This window comes from Danio rerio, chromosome 24 (assembly GCF_052040795.2).
Source record: "Danio rerio strain M-AB ecotype USA chromosome 24, GRCz13ab, whole genome shotgun sequence".
In the NCBI taxonomy this organism is placed as follows: Eukaryota; Metazoa; Chordata; class Actinopteri; order Cypriniformes; family Danionidae; genus Danio; species Danio rerio.
The window spans coordinates 8,887,501-8,901,227 of record NC_141044.1 but is presented as its reverse complement, the minus strand read 5'-3'; the positions used below and the strand labels follow the sequence as shown (position 1 = coordinate 8,901,227).

Genomic DNA, 13,727 nt, shown 5'->3' with positions numbered 1-13,727 from the left:
AAGGGTGGAGCAAGTTTACATTCAGGACTTTTATCTGTACATGGCAAGATGTGAACTTTGAATTGGAACAGTACATCAGCGACGGTTGTGGACATTTCCCAAGGACACAAGAGTGTAAGTACAGACAAGAACGCATATTGAGAATAGCTCTGCTTTTACATAAACCAAAGAGTCATGTTATATAGTAAGCATAATCCCTATTTAGTGACTGTTATCAAATGCTCTGCTGGCAAATGTGGCGAAAGAAGCAGGGAAAAAAAAAGAAGTCACTGACAAACACACAGTATATTAACAAAGTAAATCCCCAGTCAAATGTGACAAATTTTATTCTGCTTAAGATTTAGGGAAAATGAGAAGGATCGTAACTCTCTGGCAGCTAACTATTAGCATAGCAGCATTCTTCAATCATTTACTTTTTAGCAAAATATGGAAATCTTTATACCTTTGAAAAGATGAGGTAAAAGAAGAAACTCTTGGTTTTCACCCAGAAACTTTCAGTGTGATTGAGATCAATGGGTCCGGTGAGAAAATAAATTCTGGGTTGGGAGATTGTATTGATCATGCTCTAAATCAGATGCCTGCAGGGGAAGAGTTGATAAGTAAAAAAAAAAAAATCATCCTACTAAAAAACAGCTGTATGTTCAGGCACATCAGCCATTTTTTCAAAGCCTGCTACTATAAAAGTATATATATACTATATAACCAAAGACGCAAATTAAATTTGAGGTTTTAAAATTGACGTATGTTTTAAACTGATCAGCAGATAATATCATTTATATAGCTAGAAAGCAATAACAGAAATGTAAATAATTCACTACTGACAAAAATTCATAAATTGAACACACATCTTTGTGAGATAAATTACTGTCATAAATTACTATATATATATATATATATATATATATATATATATATATATATATATATATATATATATATATATATATATATATATATATTTAAACTGATCTAACAATACTTTCTATCCACTAAACCAGAGATGCCCAAAGTAGGGCCCGCTAGCCAAAGTTGGAGGGTAGGGGCAGAATGCTTTTCGTCATGTCTAATTTGATGTAAACTTCTGACTGCTGAGATGCAAAAAAGCAAACCGAAATTAAATATTTCAATAAAATGTAAATAAATTAGATTTTTAAAAAATGTTAATACTGTCATTCGAAGGATAGAGGACTATGCAGAAGACACTAGCGAGCAAATTACGGGAAAACTAGTGTGACTCTATTTTGTTATAAATGAGATAAAAAAAAATGATATATATATATATATATATATATATATATATATATATATATATATATATATATATATAGGTGAGGCAGTAGCGCAGTAGGTAGTGCTGTTGCCTCACAGCAAGAAGGTCGCTGGGTCGCTGGTTGGAACCTCGGCTCCGTTGGCGTTTCTGTGTGGAGTTTGCATGTTCTCCCTGCCTTCATGTGGGTTTCCTCCAGGTGCTCCGGTTTCCCCCACAGTCCAAAGACATGTGGTACAGGTGAATTGGGTAGGCTAAATTGTCCGTAGTGTACGAGTGTGTGTGTGTGGATGTTTCCCAGAGATGGGTTGCAGCTGGAAGGGCATCCGCTGCGTAAAAACTTGCTGGATAAGTTGGCGGTTCATTCCGCTGTGGCGACCCCAGATTAATAAAGAGACTAAGCCAACAAGAAAATGAATGAATGAATGAATGAATATATATAGAGAGAGTATTAGTTAATATAAAGCAACATTTTCTAGTTATTTTAAAATATTATAGAATAAACTTAAAAAATAACCCATGACAACTATATTTACCTTTAACTAGCCTCAATCAAGTTTTGCTTTTAGCCCTTCATAAAAAAAGTTTGGGCACCCCTGCACTAAACCTACCTTAAATCTTACAGAAACTGTTTTGGTATTTATTTTAAACGTAACCTAAAATTTTAAACGTAACCTATTTTTAATTTAGTATTTTCCTTGTGGAGACCACTAGCACAAATACACATATTAAAGACCCGAGAGACATATTTAGCTGCATAACTAATTGTTTTGACACACCCACTCATTTCTGGGGTGTGCCCTACATTCTCACCTTTGACATTTGACCCAGGTCAGGCTACCTGCTGCTGCATGCATTGAAGGTGCTGAAGGCAGAACAATACAGGGTGGGTGAAATGGAACTAGGCGAAATATAATGGCAATACTACCATCACTGGAGTCATGATGAAAACAATTTCTAAATAGACAGTAATAAACAGGATATTAATACAGTCATCAGCTACAAAAGGTAATATTAGAATATAAATCTAATTACCAATTGTGAATGTCTAAAACAGCTTATCAATCATCAAAATGTAAAAAAAAATAAATAAATAATAATAATAATAATAATTATACTAGGGTAGGAACAAACTATCAAAGCATTTTAATTTTAAATTCAGAGGTGGTAATACCCACATCTGAGCACAGAAATTTGAACTATAACATACTCCAAAAAAATCTAAAGATTTCCAGCACCCACATTAAGATACAGAAAAGAAGAATCCTTTAAGTTCAATTTATGAAAAACAAATCTGTAGGTTATTACTGTTTTAGAACACACTAGCTTGTAGATGTCCTTTTATCAAAGACTAACGCATCTTTTTAGCATCTAAAAAACTTGATTTTGATTTAAGAGTTTTTAAGGCTAGTCCTGACTAAATTGCAGTTTGAGCTGTCTGAACTGAAATAGCTTGCAGTGACACTTCTCAAAATATCATCACCTTAGCATCACAAGGTTCTATCTGACACTTTTGTCAGAATTGAGTTATTGATATTCTTATTAAATGACAACTTATTTACATTATGGGATGTTTTTGTATAGGCTGTTTACATTTTAAGACTTTTTTTATTTAAAAAACAAATGTTACACACATTGTTTTCTATGGAATGCAAAAACTTTGAAGCTCAATATCTCAAAATCATTTAGAACGCAGATAGAACCTTATAATTCCAAGGTGATGATATGTCAATGACATTGTTTTGTTTAATGATACACATCACAGATGTGTCTCTCAAATTTATATAAAAGCTACTTAAATATCTTAATTTAACTAACTCGGAGAATAAAAAATGTATCTTTCCTAACTAATCTTATTTTGGAACAACATTGGTACTCATCTTCTATATATTTTTTTTGCACGGGCCTATCTAAAGAGTTAATAGTGTTAACTGATGATCAACAGTAAAAATTACAAATTTTATTCGTATTCGTATAAATTCGTATGAGCTAATTCGTACAATTTAGTAGGATTTGCTCATCACCCAATGACGGATGAGGTTAGGTGCCACGCCTCCTTTTTAAAATCGTACATTTTTGTATAACTGAACTTGTACGAATTAGCCACTAAACTGACAAAACGTTAAATACTTGCGTTTCCTTGTGAGATTAGGCTGGATAAATGGTAAAAACAAAAATCCAGTCCACACTTACTTTTTATATTGAAAATACATATGAGTATTTTTTTTTTACCAAATCAGTGATACCATTTATAAACTTGTCAATTAAAAAGTTAAAATTGTGTATGGATATGATGCACGGACAGCAGTTTAATTTAACGTTACGGCCAAATTAAGAAATAAAAATCCCCCAGAGTGATTGAAAACATCCCTAACAGTACATTAGGGTTAAATGCAATTTTAAGTATATTTCTGAGAAGTACATAAAATACAAACCAGAGATATATGAATTAAATAAATGATTAAATGAAAAAGTATATTAACAGCACCAGAATAAACTTATTTTTTTGTAATAGAACGATTGCATAAGTGCTGTGGTCACCAACATTTTGCGAAACTGTCAGTGATACAAAAGCTATGGTTATCTGCCCAACATTACATTAAGTCAGATGGCCTGACACCAAGCACCTTATCAGGGGTTGCTTTCTAGTGGCATTTTATTATGAATATTGAAATAGCTCATTGGGTTTACATCAAAAATCTGTTCCAGTAACACCAATCAAAGTCTCAAAATACATTAATTCTTTCATTCATCATCCGTCTATCCATTTATCCATCCATCCATCCATCCATCCATCCATCCAACCATGCATCCATTTATCCATCCATCTATCCATCCATCCGGCCATTCATTTATCTATCCATCCATCCATCCATCCATCCATCCATTCATTTATCTATCTGACCATTTATCCATCCATCCATCCATCCATCCATCCCGCCATTCATTTATCCATCCATCCATGCATCCATCCATCCGACCATCTAAACATCCATCCATCCATCCATCCATCCATCCATCCATCCATCCATCCATCCATTTATCCATCTGACCATCCATCCATCCATCCGAACATTTATTCATTCATTCATTCATTCATACATCCATTTATCCATCGATCCATACATCCATCCACTTTTTCATACTGTTTTTTTTTTTTTTTGTCTTGAAAGTGTGGTTGTGGTATCTCTATTGTTTTCAGTTACATTACAACATTTTCTGGCTTCTTCCACAAACTGCTTTTGGCTGACAAACGGTCCAGTCTCTCTTCATGACTTTGGAACAAAGAACAGGTGAGGATACAGAGAGCCAACAGTGGCATAAACACTCCGGCAGTAAAAGTGAGGTCATTATGAAACAAACTCTTCTTATGTAACAGTTCCAGTTTCTTCTAATTGGGCTGTGACAATAGCCAAAGCATCACCGTGCCTTGGGTTCAGGTGTCACGTATGGAGCGATCGTATTCCTCAGCTGCAAAATCCCAGAATCCAGTTGTCAGTCTCTCTGGCTTCAGTGCGCTGCTGACTGCTCCATAAATATGACACCTTGTTTTGTCCTGCTGGTGTCTGGAGGTGCAGCGTGGCCTTTGAGGGGGAGACAAGTAAACTAATAGGCTCTCTCTGATGCATGGGAACATGGGCTAGCAGCTCAACGATCGCCCCGCGGCGACTCTTGACAGCCACATAATGACTGTATACCTGTCAACTGGAGGATATCTGTCGAGCCATAAATACAGAGTTGCCTTTTTGACATCATTTTTTTTTAACTCAATGATCAACAGAACACAGTCCGCTCGCACCTAGCCTTTTTTCCACACACAAAAATCCCAATCTCAGACATGCACAGCCACACACACTAAAAGTAGCTTCTGACAGGAAATGTATGCTGTTGTAATTGCGATTTTCTGCACTCGTGTGTCTGCTGGTGTGTGTTTGTGCGTGTGTGTGTGTTGTGGATGGAAAGCACAATGCAACACAAGCCGTATGAGATGTAGAAAGCCAGAATGTGTGTGGGTACACTGCCTAAGGGTTACAGGTGAACACTTTCTTTGCTTTCATGCGCTGCAAACACTGTGCAGTGACGAGTGGGAAAATCTCAATTGTTTCTCCTGTACATCACTGATATTTAATAATGACTTGTGCTTATTGTCATATTTCTTCCTAAGGACAAATACACTTTTTGAGCAACTAGAAGTTGGAGCCCACTATGGAGTCTCAATATGACTTAAACATGATGATAGAAACGCAATAAAGGTGCAGTAGGTGATTGTCTTCAGAAACATTTTTCTTTTTTTGTTGTGTTTGTGGTTAAAAGTAATTATTCTAGTAAATTATCTAAATGTGTTTACATGTTTTTTTATATTCTGGGTAAGGCATAAAACTAAAAAATGTTCATCCAATTAAAATTTGTCGAGCCGACAATTCACATGATTTTGATAAGTAACCTAAACTGTCCGTCAACAAATGTAGATTTGTACATCTGCAGCCGCTCATGAAGATCCACTGTTTGCGTGTGCATGTGTGCCGTGCGTTTTACATGGAGTTACTTTTGCACCATGGCTGAAGTATTTCTTCAAGACAGGTAATGTCATGTTTTAAAATTATTTTCATCAAGCAAAGCTTATATAGACTTTGTTGTTTTATGAATGGGTTATATGCACAGAAGTGTTGTTCAGCCACTGAAATCATCCAGCTAAAGACTGAAGTGACTATTCCGTTTCATAAGGGACCTTTTACAGCATCGATAATGTAGATTTTTATTTAGTTTAACAACAAAACAAAAGGGGGCAAGGCAGTGGCGCAGTAGTGCTGTCGCCTCACAGCAAGAAGGTCGCTGGTTCGAACCTCGGCTCAGTTGGCGTTTCTGTGTAGAGTTTGCATGATCTCCCTGCCTTCGCGTGGGTTTCTTCCGGGTGCTCCGGTTTCCCCCACAGTCCAAAGACATGCGGTACAGGTGAATTGGGTCGGCTAAATTGTCAGTGTGTGTGTGTGAATGTGTGTGTGGATGTTTCCCAGAGATGGGTTGCCGCTGGAAGGGCATCCGCTGCGTAAAAACTTGCTGGATAAGTTGGCGTTTCATTCCACTGTGGCAACCCCGGATTAATAAAGGGACTAAGCCGACAAGAAAATGAATGAATGAACAAAACATAAGTAAATAGCGCTGTTCCACCTAGCCTGCTTTACTGAGGTGAAGTTGGTTTTTTATTTACATTGATTCATTTTTGAACTATGACAACTTATGATGCGTCCCTATATTGTTTACCATGCTACTCTGAATATTCAGTCTGAAAAAGAATGCAAGTATGGCTTAGTAATGAGTGTAATTCCTGCACGCCGCCAGCCAAGCACTAGGCATACAGTAGTCACTTTAGGACAAAGCGCGTGAAAGTGAGACAGCAATTCTTGCATGTATGAAATATTGCACATTATGACAAGCTTTGCTTGCTACACAACTGAAAACATGCTAGATATAATACAGTTTCTTTGTTCAGAACTGTAGTATTATAAAGTACTATAAAGTTTTCTAACTGGCGAATGACATGATTTAGTGGGTCATCTTTTATGTGCGCGTTCATGATTTCAGGAGGCGTGGCTTTGGATAGCAGAGGTGGGACTGTGTTTACAAGTCGGTTAGCATATTGGCAGATCACCTACTGGACCTTTAAAATCTAAAATGTCCATGTTTTTTTTTTTTTTTTTTTTATAAACAAAGATCAGCATCCCTTAACAGAACACTAAATAATAATCACACCTTACGGAATCATTTGGATTTTTAATTATAGCTATAGTAGTAACTTCTTTTAATTTACAGAAACTAAGAATGTCCATCCATTGAGATATGATAACAAATCTAGAGCTATATATATATATATATATATATATATATATATATATATATATATATATATATGGAGAGTAGAGCCAACTAGCTACACTGGACCTGCACTGTCTGTGAAATCTTATATGCAATCGGTAAATGAATGCCAAGAACAATCTTCAAGATCAAGCTGGGTGTTTATCAACACAAAATATGCTGTTTGCTGACAAGCACTTGTTAATTGTACTCTGATAATACATAATATCTATTAGTATACGGTGGATGCACAGACACACTCACAGCATGATGTCATTTTTAAACTCGTGCAAATAATTGTGCAAAATAATCATACTATACTTGTCCAAAAGTATTTAACAAACTGAGTAGATGCCAGTGGTGGCACAGTAGCTCAGCGGTTAACACTGTCACCTCATAGCAAAAAAGTTCATTGGTTTGAGCACAAGCTGGGCCAGGCAGCCTTTCTGTGTGGAGTTTGCATGTGCTGTGGTTTCCCACACAGTTCAAAGACATGCAGAATTGGTGAATTGGGTGTATAATAGGTGTATAACTAAATTGGCCTTATGAGTGTATCTGAAAGGGAAAGTGTGGGGGTGTTTCCCAGCACTGGGTGTTTCACAAGTTAATGCACTCTCAGTGCTGGATTGCGGCAGGAAGGGTATCCCACATAAACATATTCCAGAGTAATTGGTGGCTCATTCTGCCGTGGAAACCCCTTGTAAAAGCCGAAGGAAAGTGATTGAGTGAGTGAGTGAGTGAGTGAGTGAGTGAGTAGATGCCTTGTTTGCAAGCTTTTCAACTGAAGTGGTGAAGAGGTTTATTTTTGCTGGGGTGAGTGAGCTATCGTTATGCCACCAGAGTGACCTAGTTTGCTCTAGAGCCATGTTTTGATGAAATACAAGCTAAAATATAGTTATACTTTGCAAAAGGGACTGATAGATAAGTATTTAACATTGCATTGAAGCTATAACAAATTACCTAGGCATGAATTGATATCAACCTCTGCATAAACAGATACGTTTTATAAAGATTATTGACGTCCTTTCCCTCAAATAAAATACCATATAGAGCGTAGTGATATGACATGATGCATAAATATGCATTGAACTCTAAGACTTTTACATGTGTTGCCTCAATACAAACACACACGCTTCTGTTGCCTCATTGCACACATCTGTGCCAAATTTAACAAAATATAAACACTGTATATTAATAAAATATACATTTGAACAGACTTTTAACTCGGGTGGGGCTGAATAAAAGAAAATTACATATGACCCACATTTTGGTTGAACACTCTATGGTCATACAAGGCTGCCCACATCACAAAACTAGTTCCTTTGAGTCTTCCTGCCTTATCCATTTTTAAAATGGAATTCCGCATACATTGTATGTTTAATAAAAGCTAAGATAAACTATAAAATTAGAAGAGAATAGCAATCTCACTACGAAACAATGTGGCCAATCAAATGCAGCCTGAGGCATGCATATTAATGATCCCGTGTGGATCATCAACGTCTGTGTTTTGTTCCGATTGACCTGTATTTCAGCTGGATTTTACACTCACAGGATTTACATGAGAACAAGGAAACAATGTTTGAAGCTCAAGGTATGTTATTTACATGTAGTGAAACCTTATTATTCAACTTTGCCAAGGTACAGTATATCCAGATTTTCCTTCCATAGCAACTTTAATGTAAACCTTCTCACGTGCTTATGGTGCAATTAGTTGATATCGACTGGAGATAGATGGAGTGGAGCATGAAACTGTTTACTTTTTCCCAATCCCACAATTTTTTGGTTTAACAAGTGTTTAACAATCATTGTGTTTAACAAGTGTGAAACCCAATGGATGAGCTCAAGATGGATACTTGTTTTGTATTCACTTCATGAATAAAGTGCATGTTCGCTGGTTCCTGCCTCTTTCTTGCTTGTAGTGAGTTTGAACTACAGTAAATTAGCATGCATTTCCAGTGTAAACAAAACACCCATGAAGAAACTCAACACAGCGAAACAGAAACCCCACTGCCAGCCAGCTTATCAGAAGTGTTATTGTCAGAGCAACACAAACTTAGGGCAGAAGTATAAATGCAAGGCTATGTGGGCTATAGCAGTAGTCACAAAACACATTTTTTGAGATGTTGACAGGCATATATATGTCCCACGTTGCTAAAAACACTATTAGGACACATATATTTCACAAAAAAAAGAAAAAAAACAGGGTTTTTTGCGTTATTCCGTTCATATTCGTTCTTCCAGTTTGAAAATAAATTTTGAAGCTACGTCATGGCGATGAGATCATTTTGTAAATTAAAGAGTGGAGACTGGATTTCTGTACCGGCCAGTCCAACATGACATCTTTGAGTTTTCAGCATTAATTCATGAGAAAGATTGGTTCGAACCAATCTTTCTCATTAATTAATTAAAATAAGTGGAAGAAGAACAACTTTTTGGAGACATGGGTCATCAGTGTTGCGTTTATAAATCTGCCGCAACAAAGGTTTTGTTTCCATTTTTCCCACGATAAGAGTTTTGTTTATCCAGATGGCAAAGATAGTTAGTATCATCAGCAGTACTCTTTTTTGTTTGTTTGTTTTTAAAAGACACATCTTAGTCAAAATTATTTACTTACTAAGTTTACGATAACATGATTACATTATAAACTGAAAGATCTAATAAATGCTGCTCTCCAAATGTAAACACCTTAATCAAACTATCACTATTATTATATATTTGGCATGCTAAATATCTGGAGCTGTTGGCCATTCAAATCATGCCGTGTAAAATGAGTTTTGACTGAAAATAACATCGTGAGAGCAGCATTCAATTGCGTGTGTGTGTGTGTACCTGCAGGCCAGCGGGAGGTTGGGGGAGAAGTTAAAAGTGCTCATTTTCAGTTTATTTTGACCCAAGAAATGGAGGAAAAACTAGAGGAAATTTGGCAGTACCCGTGTCTGTTTGACATGTCATACAGAAAGTTAAAAAAGAAAGTTGAGGAGAAATTGATAATTCCCTTCAAACCCAGGTGAGCAAATAACGTTTTCTACCCCATTAAAGGCTTCTTTCTCATCATGTAGTTAATAAAAAAAAGATATACTACGTATTTTTGGTTGTGAAATGTAGTTTGAACTAAGTTGTCAGCGATTCTTTCTATTGGAAAGTCATGCAATGTGAAAGCCCCTGTCGCCGATCCATCTTGCAGAGTAAACAAAGCAGCGACAAAACGCTAGCCCAGATAGTCATGCAGTGTGAAAACATCCGTGACACGACTACTTTGAAAATCATGCAGTCTGAACTCAGCCTTAGAGGGTGGCGGCCATTACGTTGCAGATTTGCCCAAATTTTCAATACCAGTTTATGTCACCTGCAAGATCGTTTTTAAAACCGCCCAATCTGGCAACACTGCCCTTTTTTTGTCCATTTGTCAGTATTTCTTCATTTTTTAAGCAACACCCTTTTTCCAAAAATTTAATCAGTTCCTAGAAATCATGATCCACACTTAATTGTTTTTTTCTCATTTTAAAGCGTTTCAATCCTTATGCCACATGACTTTAAGAAGATTTGGGCAAAAGCAGCCTGGCCAATAATGCCTAGTAAAATAAATAATTACTATTATTTTACTAACTTTATTATTAATCAATTAATAAATAAAATAACATTGTCAATGTGTGTGAAGTCTATCAAGTCTCATACATTTCCCCTCTGCTCTGTACACATGTAGGAACTCTTTTGCTCATTTCAACATGAGCTACATTTATGTAAATTTGGAGAGAGAATTATCGAGCCCAATGAAATAAGTGTGTGACAGCGAAAGGAAATGAGCAGTCCTGCAAATTAATCACCTTTTATTAGCGACTATGCTAATAATACCTATGTTCATGTGACACTCAAATTAATTGATTTTAATTGTATAAAATGAATGAAGCATTGTGAACGGTTTTCATCCTGCGCTCATCCATTTAAATGCTGCTGAATGTGATTTAGTATATATTATGGACAACATTTAAATATTTACAGTTATAGAAGCTCTTAGACAGTGCACACATTACACGTTTAGCTTTACATATGTCTTCATGCTGACAGAGAAAGAGACCTAAAAAACCTACTGGGACGCTCTCACACCTGCGTCCAAACTGGCATCTATTAAAGGAGTTAACTGAGCTAAAAACAGGAACAGCTGCTACACACACAAACACCTAACACAGACAGGTGACAAATATGTCACAGCGGTGTATCAGTGACAAACACTCACCATGCATGTGTGGGTTTGTTTTGCGGCCAGCGGCGAACCATAAGAGCTGAGGCAGATGACAAATTTTTCATTGAAATTTTGGACAGCTCAGAAAGGACTCGTGAGGGAATGAAGAGACACAACGGACTTATTTGCAAAGATATTCTTACTGACTGTCTGACAAACAAATATACACTGTTTCCAAAAAATCAAAGCAAAATTCTGTCAGAATTTCATCCAAATACCTCCAACTTTAATTATATTTTGTAATTAGATGGCAAATAGATTAAATTATATGATATGTATTAATTCTCCACCTCACCTGATTTATTTCACCAAATTACCTCCTTCTGCGTCCACTTGGCTCAATACCATGTCTTCGACAGGGGTAATATTTTCAACAGTAAGGGCAGTGCGTGGACAATCACTCCCCACTACACGAAATACTGATCCAGTGCAATCAATTTTTACCAACAAATCATCAAAGTCAAAAAATTTACGAAGAAAACATGAAGCACTGTAGCCTTTTACATCTCGTTTCTTTGATCAAGCTTTTATCTTCATTCAAAAACACCATTTTTATTTAAGCCCTACACAGCTAAAAATAAATATGTCATCACTACGTCATCACCAAAGAAAGTAAATAAAAGGATTATTCTAATATACTAATTGCGCTCTTGAAATTCTTTGGGTAAGAAATTTAGTCATTCTTATTCTTAATCTTATTTCTGTATGATATAGTATTGAATTTTTAATTATTTGAGACACTGTGTAGTTGCTTATCCTTTTGACTGCCCACTCTACCAAATGGTTGACCATGTTTTGACTGTTTTAAATAAATTAAAGAATGACTGTTTTTAATAATGGTTTAAACTACACAGCATGGTTGGTTTACAAAAAAAAATCCAACAAACATAATTTTGTTGCACCACTAAACTTGATTTTGGTTTTATTGTAAAAAAAAAAAAAAAAAACAACAACAACAACAAAGGATGTTAAATGAGAATCTGAAATATTTTAATGGTATACTTCAAAAAATAAAGATGATTTAGTATTCAAACATGTTTTAATAGATTTTTTTTTTTAATAAACTGGTCTTACACCTGATATTTTTTTTATTTTTCATAGTATATGTATTAATTCCGATACCTTAAACTAACATTTCATTTATATTGGTTGATATTTAAAAAAATTATGGGATGCGTTAAAAAAAAAAAGCATTGAGTGTTTTTGCTAGCAACATTAGGAGTTAAGAAAAGCAATCCTTTTTTTTTTTTTTTTTGGTGGGGCAGTTAAAGGGTTTTGGCCTTACAATGATAGCTATCAATATGAAATCTTTGTGCACCTCCTTTATTTATAATTCATCATGTGGGCATTGTTAATGCATTATAATTAATGCATAGTGCTTTTTGAACAACCTTAAATATGCTTTAACATCAGCTAAATATGTATAAAAAAATTTATGATACATTACAATACTCACATATTTGCTCATCTTGTTTTATGATGCATCACACTTATCAACAATATAACTCCAAATCATTAAAGTAATATACAGGAAATTATCTAAATACTAATCGTACACTGTGAATATTCATTAAGTTGTACTTCCCTTACGCTGATATGTGTTTGTTGACACTAAGCTAAACATTTAAATCCAGCAGTCACTTTTCCACAGATGTATGTTCGTTTGACAACATTTTATATTGATTATGGTGGGCTACAATGTCAAACAAGCATAAATGATCATGTGTGTGTAAAATGCTTTGGTGTGATCCCCAATTTTAGCATCATATTGTGGAAACAACAAAATCATCCCTCATTTTGGCTGAATAGACAAGAGTGAGCTTAATGTGTGCTGTGTTCAAAGTGTGGGACAGAGCCTAAAAAGTTACGATACAAATCCATGCTTAAAGGTGCTGTATGTAATTTTTTGAATCTTCTAAAGCATAAAAATACCATAATATGCTTGCAGATATTTAAGAAGCATGCTAAGTGAACTACTTGTTTATCTAAAAAAACAATGCTAAAGTCAGTTATTCTGCTTTAAGAATATGTGTTAAGTGCTGGAACTGCTATTTTTGTTTTGGTTCTTTTAACCCGCCCAAAGCCAGTTTAGCCAATTATATTTCAGCACCCTGTGCTGACTTGGTGGAAAATAAAAGTTCATTAAATTTCATTAATTCAGTCAGCAAGGCTCTCAAAGTGTGCGTACATGACTGAAATGCAACCTCCGGTGTACAGTAGCAGACTCCGAAATGAGACGCAGATTCAGAGTTTCACATGAGGTGGTTATAAATTAGCAAATAATATAAATATTAGTAACATTAGGTGAACAGATTACGTTGTAACCTTGCCGTAACAACATGCTTTGGGATAAGAATTGCTATTTTG

At 35.5% G+C, this 13,727-nt stretch overlaps 1 protein-coding gene across 11 annotated transcripts in view; it reads right to left on the bottom strand.

The window, feature by feature from the left end:
* The window catches only part of LOC147830999 (uncharacterized), a 156,945-nt gene that overhangs the window by 83,609 nt on the left and 59,609 nt on the right, over nucleotides 1-13,727 (bottom strand). For 3 of the 11 annotated variants that reach the window (XM_087309206.1, XM_087309208.2, XM_087309207.1), the window contains exon 4: nucleotides 12,622-13,727. This exon is cut by the window's right edge and continues 1,407 nt beyond it. The exons of the other annotated variants lie outside the window; for them this stretch is intronic. The gene's annotated coding sequence lies outside the window, so the exon portion shown is untranslated. Of the gene's footprint in view, nucleotides 1-12,621 lie in introns of those variants that run through there. 11 annotated transcript variants of the gene reach the window in all.